General features: G+C 37.1%; 1 long non-coding RNA gene across 1 annotated transcript; it reads left to right on the top strand.

Annotated features, from left to right (window-relative positions):
• Positions 1 to 338: 338 nt before the first annotated feature.
• On the top strand, positions 339 to 1,667 carry LOC123250446. The gene is made up of 2 exons (XR_006506401.1): positions 339 to 620; positions 1,582 to 1,667. It is a non-coding gene; the product is annotated as an uncharacterized LOC123250446 (long non-coding RNA).
• Positions 1,668 to 12,731: the final 11,064 nt, after the last annotated feature.

Raw genomic sequence — 12,731 nt, forward strand, 5'->3', positions numbered from 1 at the left:
CACTGAGCCACCTCTCACTGCTCCAGTTCTATATATTTTCTGTGAAACATTTAAAAATATTTTTCTGAGAAAGGAATTCAGAGGCTTCTGCATACTGCCAGATTATCTACGACTTTAAAAAGGCTGAGTCCTTGTAAGTCTAGATCTTTGCATCTAGTTGCCCTGGTCAAAATTCATAACACTTCAGCTCATGCATGTTATAGCCAAAATAAAATAAAATGTAAGTGTAAAAATTAATGTTTTAATATTTTTTAAAAGTATGCCTTTATTTCAGCTTTTCTCTTCACCCTTTGGCCAAGTAGGACACTCCACTAAGAACATAGTTGTATCTGGCCTCTTATAACCTCATTGTATTTTATTTTAAATACCAATCCTTAATAAACTAGAGCCTTCAAACCAAAGTACCTGCTGAGCGGTGAGGCTGATTGGCTGGGCTTAACAGGGTGTGGACAGCTCGTCCCAGGGTCAGGAGTTTTCCCATCAGAAGCTCGGGCTCATTCGCCCAGTGTCTATCAAAGGCTCATCTCCTAGACTGTACAGCGATAAGTCGCTAGTGCAGGCTTTTGCTCCGCTTCTGCTTCCGACATCGAAATCCCCTCAGCAGACTGGAGGGACCCCAAGTGAGTGCATGAGCAGGGATGGGCAGTTGGAGGGCCTGGGAACTGATGGATGGATGGATGTGATTGGAAGGAGAGTCCAGGCAGCCCCTCCAGTCCCTGGGTTTTAAAGGAGCAGGCAGAGAGGTAGCAGCAGCAGCCGCTGCAGCGTGGTGCTCTCAGAGCTCTCTCTGCCTCTGGAGTCATTAGAGAAACATCTGTCATGGGGCTGTGCCCAGGCAGAGCGCACAGGCTGGGGAGGAGCCCTACGCCTGTGCCCCGGAGCGGTGCGTTCTGCAAGGCGAGATGCTGCTTTCTCGGGGACGGGGTACACCCAAAGCCCCCTGGAAAAGTCAGACAGACTAGGAAGAGGAAGGAAAAAAGGAGGAGCCACCACCCGCGCTTTGGCTGACATCAGAGGTTGGCGGGGAGGAAGGTGAAGCCGGGGTGAACAAAGTTCAAAGTTTCCGCTCGGCTAGCTGTGGTTCAGAGGGGAAGGGTGAAGTCGGGACATCCGAGGCTTCTAGTGTTTACAGTGGCGGAGCTCGCTTCACAGGTGAGCAAAAAGGCCCAGGGGTGCCCAAGGTTGAGCGCTCCTTCTCCAGCCCCTCTTCGAGACCTCCTGGACGCTGCGAATGTAGGATAGCGCTGGCCTGGGGGATCAGCTCTGGGTTCTAGTCCCAACCCACCTTCTGAAGAGTTGGGTGGAGTTGAGCAACCAGAAGGCTTTGGATTCCATCTCTCTGGCCCCTTCTCACTGACAGACAGCGATTCACTTAGAAGACCGGAGCCAAGACAGTGAGTGGCCCCAGTGAGGGAGTGAGAATGAGTGAATGAGGCGCGCAGCAGTTTCCATTATACTCCCTCCCTGTTGGGGCAGAGGCAGCTTTTCGGGTCCAGATCCAGCTACCCATCAGTCCAGCCTTTCTTTGTGCCCAAAGACGAATCGGTCTTAATCCATTTTCTCGCTGTATTTTCTTTTCAGGTTGAGATGGATTGGAAAGAAGATAGCAATGGAATGGCGAGAAGCCCCGCAGAAGAGAGGACAGACTCGCCATCAGACAGCAAAAGGTTGTCTTCTTCATTCTTAGGGTAAACTTGTCTAAAACAAAACAAAACCAACAAGGAAAACAACAACAAAGTAATTGAAGTCTATGTCCTAGCTAGGAATATAGTAGTTAGGTTTAAAAAAAAAAAAAACCCACAGCCTACAGTCATTGCAAATAAGTGCCCGTGGGTGGGGAAAAGTTTCCAGAAGTTACTCGCGGTTCTGGGAACTAGCATGCACATCTTTGAATATTTGCTGGCGGACTTAACTTTCTCAGCGCTACTTTAGAAGTGAACTTGTAGTTTCCTGTCTGATCAAGAACAAAACGGTCCCATGCCAGCAAAAGGCAGGGTCAGGGCTCCCTCAAAATAAAATCTGTATAACTAAGGATAACTCTAGTAGGCTATTTTTGACTGGTGACTAATACCCTTGACTTCTGTGGAAAAAAATCCTTAAAGGGGAAGCATAAGAAAGCACAAAATTGGTAATATGTAAGTGTAGTGGAGCTTTAAGGCCAGACAGAAGGGAGATGAAGGAGGAGAAATAAAGCAGGACTGGGGAGAACATTTTGACGGAATTCTGAAAGTTTATTGTTATTAGAGCATATGAGAAAAAAGGTAACTTTGAGATACTGTAAAGGTAAAAACAAAACTCAGATATTAAAATTAGCTTTATTACACCCCTCTCCTCCCTCTGGTCTAAGGTAATATTGAATTAAGGTCAAAAGATGCACCCTTTAAAAATGCTATAGATGTCTTCTTACTAGGTATTGTTTGTCCAGTAAAATATATATTTATACTAAAAAAGTCTATTGCTAGTAAGGGATAGGATAGGATATTTTAAAAACTTAATGTGAAGAAAATTATAAATTAGCTCCTAGTTCTAGTTTGGAACTTCCATGTATAAGTCATTCTTGTTAAATTAGTAACTCCTGCTTCTTTAGCAGCTGGAAATGTGGGCACCACAGTGCTAGTGAAAAGGGATAAGTTTCTGTCCAGATAGCCCCTCCCCCCACCCCAGCCTCTTCTAGAACACTTGTATCTCATTGTAAAAAAATCCAATTTATTGGGCAAAAACCCCATATATAAAGTTGCAGGTTAGGAAGGTGGTTTATTCACCTTAGAAAAAGAGGCTTCTTTATCCCAGGCTTACTTTTAAAAACTGCTTTCCTCTGGTGATTTAAATGTGATTAAATTTTAAAATGTTTTATTATAATTTTAAGGAAGACATCTTATATAAACAAGTTAACAAGTTTTTATTAAATGTTTTCTGTATGCTAGACACTATACTATTAAGTGCAAGAGATTCAAAGAAAGGCCCTCAGGGAGTTTATAATTTAATAATTGGAATGTGAGATAGCTTTACTTAATTTTTAAAAGCCTTTGAAAACATGTTTAAAATGTATAATTCTAGAGAGCTAGTTATGGTCAGATTTAATGATACTCAGAATAGTATGCTTATATGTTGGAAGAAGGGAAAGTTGATCTATGAGAAAGTAAGGCAGCAATTGTTGCCATATTCCTAATGTGGAAAATAGCTGCTTTGCCATTCTACATATAGTCAGCAGATAAGAGCAAGGAAACTACATGAAATTTAGCAAGAATTGGGGCTGACCCGTGTGTTTGTTTTGTGTGTGGGGGTGAGAGGGTTTCCTTCCCATCACCCTTATTTTCATCCTTCTTTCCTCCCATCCATTCTTCCTTCCTTTTTCCTTCCCTTTTTCCTCCTTTCTTTCTTTTCTCTCCTTTCCCCCTTTCCACAATTAAACAAAGAGTTGTAAAAAGAAGTTGCAAACAACTTTACCTGCAACTGTATCATTCTATTATCAAATGGTAAAAGAAATGGAAATAGTATAGGAACTTTAACAGGACAACCTATGTGCCATCCATTGTATTTGTCATCAGAATTGCTGATACTTAATGTTACCCTCCTTTAGTTGAAATCAGGGTTTAAATGGCTCTTTTGACCTTTTTTTTTTTTGCAATCTTTTTCACTACTTCACCTCTAACCATGTGCTAAGAAGTGTGAAGGGAAAGGGAACAAATTTTGGAGTGAACAATGATCTATTAGACAATTCGAGGCTATAAACTAAAAGAAAATATTCATATATGTGCACATTTATTATAACAACTTGAACTTATGAACTTAAGAGTATGTGCTGAATGTCCCAACAGTGGCACACCCAAAGTTCTAAGAGATTTTAGAGGAGGGGGAAATTAGGGTAGGTTTCTAAAGATGGCATCTACTACTAGCCCATTCAGGGTGTCTAGCATAGCCTGTCTGTTATGATCAAGTTCTTTCCCTATAGAAGTCTTCCAGCCAAAGTCACATAACCATTTGTCAGAAATGTCATTTATACTGTTGATTTTAGTTTTAAAATTTAACATCTATTTTAAAAAGTTAACGATGTAAACAAATCTTTTGTGAAGGTAATTATACTGTTTCTTGGTCAGGGAAATAAAGAGGAATAAGCTCCCTTAATATTGTCTTTCTCCTCTTAATGCTTGCTTATATGCTTTTGAGAGGGGAAAGAGCTTTTAACTGTTTAAAGATTAGTCCCTTTTTCGCAATAACCTCCATTGGCATAATGGTCTACTTTGTATTCCAGGAATATATTAAATAACTAATAATGATGACTGACATATAGTGCTTTAAAAGCCCTTCACATACAGGTTATCTCCTTTGGGCCTCATTACAACTCTATGAGGTAGGCACTTAATTATCCCCATTTTATAGATGAAGAACCTGAGACTATGAGAGTTTGTGATTTGTCTCCTGTTGAACAGTTAGTGTCCGCTCTGTCCATATAAATAAATTTCATTTGTTTTTGTTCTTGGGATATAAAGCCTTGCCTGACACATGCTACATCTCATATCTACAAGGACCCTTTTAGTCAAGGGAAGGAGAGGTATTTGAAGTAAAATTCAGAAAGCACAAGGTAGAATCGTCCGAGTTTCCAAATGAGAGAAAACATTTTAGGCCTAAATTATTTAAGTTGCGTGTTCTTTTCTTGGCTTCTCACATCAACAGAAGGTTTTAGGCATTAATGTAATATGACTTCCCTTGGGACATAGGCAAGACGGTCAACAATCAGAATAGACTGAAAATTTGATGTTCACATCTCTTCTTTTTCCTTGCTTTTGTTGTTGTTTTTGTTGTTGTTTTGTAGAAGTAGGAGAGGGAAGGGTAGTACTGCGTTAGATACCTTTAATGACAAGTAGGTTAATATAATAGGAGGTCCACTTGGAAGCAGTAGATGGGTTTGTTTGCTGCCTCAGATACTTGTTAACTTGTACAACTGTGGACAAATCACTTTGCCTTTCAAAACCTCAGTGTCTATAACAAGGAGGTAATACCCCCTGTATGACTTATCCCACAGAATTGTGAGAAAAGTACTTTGTTAATCCTGAAGTGCTAAACAAATGTGAACTCATGGTTTTTGCTGTTATTATTACTATTCTTTAAAATCCTTATTTTCAGAATAGATGCTAAGTGTCGGTTCCATGGCAGAAGAGCAGTAAGGGCTAAGTGATGGGGGTTAAACGCAGGACCTCCCATCTCCAGGCCTGGCTCTCTATTCATGGAGCTACCTCGCTGTCCCTGATTTTTATTATGTCATGATCTTTGTTTCACATTTTTTCAAAAATTAAATCTTTAAAGCATTATAATTTTGTTTCCTGGGTGAATGATTTAATGGCTAATTTTGTCTTTTTTTTTTACTGATTTTATTAAATTGAGAAACTTCAAATATGTTTTAAACATATCAAATATATTTTAAACAAAAATATTTTTAAGATATATTTTAAACATATCTTCAAACAAATTTTAAACACCCATCTGAACAAGGTGACCTGACATAGAACGCTAGCTTTTGAGTCGGCAATGTAGAAAAGATTCTGTGCAGAAATACCTAACAAATATACTGGGAATCCTGGATGTTCATTTTTCAATAAGCAAACTAGAAACAACTATTTCTGGCATAGACAACTGGCAAAGAAATCAATGGTTTTTAATTTAATTAAACCACAAATTTAATTTTTTTTCATGAACAGCCTACATAGCTAATTAAGTTTTGGCTCACCGTTGAAATAAAAGTAGGAACTGTATATTCTTTTTTTCCATAACTGTAAGATGATCAATGTTTTCTCTGTTCCTATTTTTCTAGCAAAAAAAGCAAGAAAAAAGAAAAGCAGCCAACTGTCAGTGCATTAACAATGGTGAGCTATTGGTCTTTTTGTGATTCAAAATTGGAAACAAATTTCCAAATAGATTTTCATCTTTGCATGCTCATGCTTCTCATGCTTATGCTAGCATTTAGATAAAGATAATATTGCATTAGGAGAGTTTGTGAATACAAGAATGGAATTGAAAAAAAGCTTTTTGAGGTCAGAGACTCTTTCTTTTATTGACTTTGTATCCTCAGAATCTAGCACTGTGCCTGGCACATATATAGGAAGTGATGAGTAAATACTTTATCTAGTTATAGTGGTTTAATTTTACCTTTCATAAGATGTATAAAAATTATAGAATATAGTGTAGTGTGATCAAAATCATAATCATAGCTAACAATTATGGCCTTTTAAGTTTTCCTTATACATTATCTCATTTGATTAAGTTACATCGACAGGTTTTTATTAAGTACCTACCATGTGCCAGATAATTTGCTCTTCTGAGGATAGAAATCAAAGCAAAACAGTCCCTACCTTCAAAGAGCTGGTAATCTAATGAGAGAGACAATGTGCAAACAACTATATATGAATAAGATATATACAAAATAAATTGGAGACAATCTCAGGGGGAAGTACTAGAATGAAGGGGAATTGGGAAAGACTTCTTGTAGAAGGTAGGTTTTTATGTGAGATTTGAAGAATCTTCATATTTTAAGAAATTCTAAGAAAGCTAGGAGACAGGAAAAGGAGGACTGAGAGAATCCTAGGCACAGGGGACAGCCAGCAAAATTGTAATAGCGTTGGAATATGGAATGTCCTGTATAAGGAACAGTAAGGAGGCAAATGTCACTGGACTATGGTGTGGAAAGGAGTAAGGTTTAAGACTGGAAAGGGAGAAAGAGGCTAGGTCATAGAGAAATTTAGGAGCCAAAAGAAGGATTTTTATAGATAATCTTTGAAGTAATAAGGAAACACAATAAATCATTTAGGAAGGGGGAGATATGATCCTCACAACCCTTTTGGCTGTTGTGATCATATAAGGTATTATTATCCCTAAGTCCAGCATTTTATCAACTGATTACTTGTGTTTTAGTTAGCTCTGTCTTTGTTCCTAATTCTCTGCATTCTTCATCATCCCAGCTCTGCTACTTAATGATGGAGATGAAGGTCTCCCTAGCTCAGGGGTCGGCAATGTATGGCTCTGGAGCCATATCTGGCTCTTTTGAGGGCCAGATATGGCTCTTTCTGGAGGAGCCATAAAGTCAATTTTTTTTCAGGCGCTGTTACAGGAGCGCACTGTGAGCACTGTACGGCTCTCACGAAATTACATTTTAAAAAACGTGGTGTTTATGGCTCTCACGGCCAAAAAGGTTGCTGACCCCTGCCCTAGCTCATATTTTCTTCATTGGCAAGTTGGCAGTTAGACTAGATGGCTCCTGTTTTCTCCTTTTATGCTAGATCTATGATCTTTAACTGGATCTATCCAAACTAGGGGCTAGGGAAGAAAGGAAAGAGGAATCTTATAGAGGAAGAGTCACGTTAGGATTTCCTTTTAATACAATAGCTTTGAGACTCTGCTAAGTTGGATTCAAGTCCTTGTTATTCACATTAATGAAAATAGTCAATAATTATCCACTCTTTGGACTTTGATATTGTATTATCGATGCTATCCTCCATTAACAGATTTTTGTGTTGAACAGTCAAGAATATCTGGGATTCAGAAAGTCTTTGTAACTTCTTTATTCCAGTTTCTACAGAATAACTAAATATTCATCTTGACTTAGGAGACAGCATGGTATAGTATAAAGAATGATGAACTTGGATGATTAGGACCTGGGTTCAAATCCTACCTGCATTTACTAGGTGCCCTTGGACAGATCATTTAACCTTTCTATAAAATGAAGGGGTTGGACTGTATAAGAGCCTTTTCATCTTTAAATCTGTAAGCCTGAGGCAGCTAGATGGCTCGGTGGATAGAGAACCAGGCCTAGAGATAGGAGGTCCTGGGTTCAAATATGACCTCAGACATTTCCTAGTTGTGTGACTATGCCACTTAATTAACCCCCATTCCCTAGTCCCTACCACCCTTCTGCCTTGGAACCAACACGCAATATTGATTCTAAGACAGAAGGTAATGTTTGTTTGTTTTTTAAAGTAAAGTTAAAAAAAAAATCTGAGCCTATGATTTCCTCAAAATGAAATCAGGAATTTTATGAGTCTTTTATTATTTTAATATTTTATTATTATTTTATTTTTAATGAGTCCTTGCTCCTTGCCATATTTATGATAGCGGAGGCCTAGATAAAATATGGGCAACATAACTTAGAACCTAATTAATCACACAGGGAAAAAAGCTTCATATGTCAACATCATCTCTCACAACTTTAATGAAGAGCTCAGAAGGGTAACTTACTAAATGTGTGTACAAGTAATACAGGTTAGGAAATAAGAACCAAACTGATTAAACCCTGGAAACTAGAACTTTTCCTTATTGTTACTCTCTCCATCATTTTATGATAATCATGTTGACGCCACAATGTCTGCTTTGTATTTTTGTTTCTTTCGAACTTGTCCAGAGATAATCATATAAAATCATTTGTCTAATTTACTCTGGAAAATCCCCAAATCATATTTTTGGACTAATTGTATTTCACACTTTATTCTAGAAGGCTTTTTGACATATTGGTTTATTAAGAAGTTTTAAGGAGGCTACATTTTTTCTTCTGTATTATACTCGGCATAAAATAGGAGGAAAACTCAGGGATTTATGAGCTATATCATACATACCTATTATTATTTTTGCAATAAATGGTAACAATTTATTTACACATGTGTTTTATATGCATTTTATATCTGTCCTTCCCACTGTTCTCCACAAACTGAATAACAGCAGCAAAACAGAATGCCATTAAAGAGCAGAGAACAATACAAGTCAATAAATATTAATAAATGATAAACTTTAATTTTATTATCTAACTAATAAAGAGCAGAGAACAATATAAGTCAATAAATATTAATAAATGATAAACTTTAATTTTATTATCTAACTAATACTTAATTTCCAAAGTTTTAAAAATAATTTTCCAACAAAAGTTTTAGTTTTAAAAGTAGGATGAAAAGACCTTATTTTCCCAATTTAAAACAAAATTTTTCTCCAGTTAACTAAGAGTGCTGGAAAAGAGGGAATGAAGGGAGGACCTGGGGCTTTTCTTGTCTTTTCAAATTGTCCTGTTCTTCCTGGTTCAGGTGTTCTAAGGGAAACTTTTTTTTTTAATTTGGATTTTTTATTTTAATAACACATTTCCACATAAGTTTTCAGAAGTTATGTGATCCATATTGTCTCCCTCTCTTCCCCCTGCCCCCCCCCATTCTCTCCTGGAGCTGTCAAGGAATTTAATCTGGGTTTTACATGTTATCACACAAACCATATTTCCATATTGTTCATTTTTGTAAGTGAATAATCTTATAAAACCCAAACCCCAAAACATAACCCAAATAAATAAGTGACAAGTCATATGTTTTCATCTGCATTTCTACTTGAACAGTTCTTTCTCTAGAGGTGGATAGCATGCTTTTTCACAAGTCCTCAGAATTGTTCTGGATCATTGTATTGCTATTAGTAGCAAAGTCTATCACATTTGATTGTTCCATAATATTACAGTTACTATATATAATGTTCTCCTGGTTCTATTATTATTATCATGTAATGTTCTCTTATTTCACTGCATAAGTTCATGTAAGCATTTCCAGTTCTTTCTGAAATCATCATTCCTTATAACACAATAATATTCCATCACCACAAATTGTTCAGCCATTCTTCTATTGAAGGACATCCCTTTGGTTTCCAATTCTTTGCCACCACAAAAAGAACAGCTATAAATATTTTTCTACAAATAGGTCCTTTCCCATTTTTTTTTATCTCTTTGGGATACAGACCTAGTAGTGGTATTAGTAGATCAAAAGTATGCATTCTTTTACAGCCTTTTGGGCATAATTCCAAATTGCCCTCCAAATTGTTAGATCAGTTTACAACTCTGCCAGCAATGCATTTGTGTCCCAATTTTGCCACATCCCCTCAAATATTTATCATTTTCCTTTCCTATCATATTGGCCAATCTGGTGGGTATGAGGTGGTACCTCAGAGTTGTTTTAATTTGCATTTCTCTAATGAAGAGGGATTTAGAACATTTTTTCATTCGATTATGTTAGCTTTGATTTCTTCATTTGAAAACTACCTATTCATATCCTTTGACCATTTATTAGTTGGGGGAACAACTTGGATTCTTATAAATTTGACTTAGTTCTTCTTATATATGAGAAATGATACCTTTATCAGAGAAATTTGTTATAACAAGATTTCCCCCAGTTTGATGTTTCCCTTCTAATCTTGGTTGCATTGGTTTTGTTTGTAGTAAACCTTTTTAATTTAATATAATCAAAATTATTCATTTTACATATTGTAATATTCTCTTATCTCTTGTTTGGTCATAAATTCTTCCAAGGGAAACTCTTTCTCCATCCTTTGTTCCCATTAAAAAATCTTCAACATGCCCTTTGAGATGACCATTACCATGCCCTCCTTTTACTTCACTTACAGAACCACAAGGTATATAGTGGGTGGAAGACCATTACAGGACCACAAAGTCTATGATGGGTGGGACATGGGTGAGGGTCCTTCAAAAATTAAAGGTACAGGACACCCCCAAACCCCTTACCTTCCACAAATAAGTTCACAGGATTCTTCTTACTCAGTAAGAGGCATTTTTTTTTAGAAATTCCGTTCCTCTTTAAAAAAAACATGAAGCAAAGAACCACAGACACATATTGCTATTCTCTGATGCCTAAAGACCCTGCTGTAACATCCATACTTATATGCACAGGCACACAAACATACATAATAAATTTGCTCTAGAATTTCACATTTCCTCAAAATATTGTCAATTATTTCAAAATCTAATGAGTTGCAACCTCCAAACATGAACTAGGACACAAAATTCTTCACTACGCATAGCTAGATACAGAAATTCTTCATGACCCCATGTGGGGTCTTGAGGCCCTGTGCCTGCCCAACTGAAGTTATAGATATGGAGAAAAGAACTGATTTTAAAATATTATATTAATAGACATTGAAAGAGGCACAAAAGGCAAGAAAACACTTATGAACTGTCAAAGTTTCAGTGACCAGAAATACAGATTACCTTTCCTGATTGCCTTCTTGAAATTGACTCAGACCCCCAGTTAAGATGGAAGGAAAAGCCATGAAATTTAAAGGGGCTTCACTCACAAAACGCAGTTTTTGATGTCTAGTTTGGCCACTAGATATTCAACACAGAGATCTGCTATATGACTCATACTTTTCAAAAGTAATTTCATTTTTTTTCCACTCACAGTTGATGACCCAGGCCTTCCCCCTCCAGAAAACCCCATGTCTTAGAAATCTGATGCATATGTGATGCAGCTTAGGAATTATAGACTGCTCCCACAATTCAGTTCAGATTTCCAGGCTGTTAAATAGGAATACTCTTTTCTATCACTTTAGTCTATTTAAAGAAATTTACTTTAAAAGACTGTATTCTATTAAAGCCCCCCGCCCCCCGTTATGAGAGTAGAAAAATTTAAAGCTGCTGCTTATTTTATTTAGTTATTTTTGATCCAAAATTTTTTCTCTATAATTTTGCTCTTCAGAAAAATAAAAGGAAACAAAATAAAAGACACAGTGTATTTCCTTAAGATCTAGATAGAATACCACATGGAAGTAAAAAAGAGAAAAAGCACTATATTTTAACCTGTCAGAAATATTAATTCTTGAATAGAATGCCCCTTGGCTATTGAAGTTATACTGCTAAGCTAATGCCACGCACCAGCTTTTATGGTTGCTTTTTTGGTTGGAATTATAGGATACCCCCACTCTTTACACTCAAAAATGCCAATTTGTGCATACTTTACAACTCCTCGCTTTTCCCTTTTTTTGGGGGGGGGGATATACTTCCTTGAAGTCTTAAAAAGCCCAATTATGAAAATTCTTTCAAAGGTGAGCATTGCCCAATTCTAGGGCAATATTAGTATATATTATATATTATATTAGTATATAAAACATAGATAATACAATAAAAATAAATACATGAGCACAAGGACCCCAGGCTCCTAAGAAAATTTTACTCTTTCCCCCCCAATTCCCCAATATAAGTTGGTAGGCTCTTAATTCCAGCTTGAAATGAGGACAGGAAACAAACATACAAAATTATTCATTTACCATTTTTCATTTCCTGGAGAAATCTAATTGTCTTGTATAGGAAGAGAATTGATCCATAACCACAAAATTCCTCAACCAAAAAGCTCTCCCTTTGTGGACAAGCTAACCCTTTTTCTGCCCAAGAGATTAGGGGAAGATTTCTGATAAGGTTCTGGGATATGCAGCTCTCATTCTCTAATCTGGACAAGCCCACACTACTGTAGCATCTGGAATTTTAACCAATAAATAAAATGAAGCCATTTCTCTTTTCTCTTCATATAACATTGTTTAATAGGGATATGCAGTCTGCTAATAAAGGATGGGTCAGTCACTCATGCCTCTGTGTGGAAAAGACCAGGAACAGGAGGCTGCAGAGGCTTTTAGCAGAGTTGTGTCTTCCTTCTGATTGGTCCAACAGCCATATTTAAAAAAAAAAACAACTGGTAAAAATAATGGCATTAAAAAGATGAAGCTTTGGGGCAGCTGGGTAGCTCAGTGGATTGAGAGCCAGGCCTAGAGATGGGAGGTCCTGGGTTCAAATATGGCCTCAGACACTTCCCAACTGTGTGACCCTGGGCAAGTCACTTAACCCCCATTGTCTAGCCCTTACCACTCTTCTGCCTTACAGTATTAACTCCAGGACGGAAGGTAAGGGTTTACAAAAAAAAAAAAAAAAAAAAAAAAAA

The sequence above is a fragment of the Gracilinanus agilis genome, chromosome 5, assembly GCF_016433145.1.
Source record: "Gracilinanus agilis isolate LMUSP501 chromosome 5, AgileGrace, whole genome shotgun sequence".
Taxonomy (NCBI): Eukaryota; Metazoa; Chordata; class Mammalia; order Didelphimorphia; family Didelphidae; genus Gracilinanus; species Gracilinanus agilis.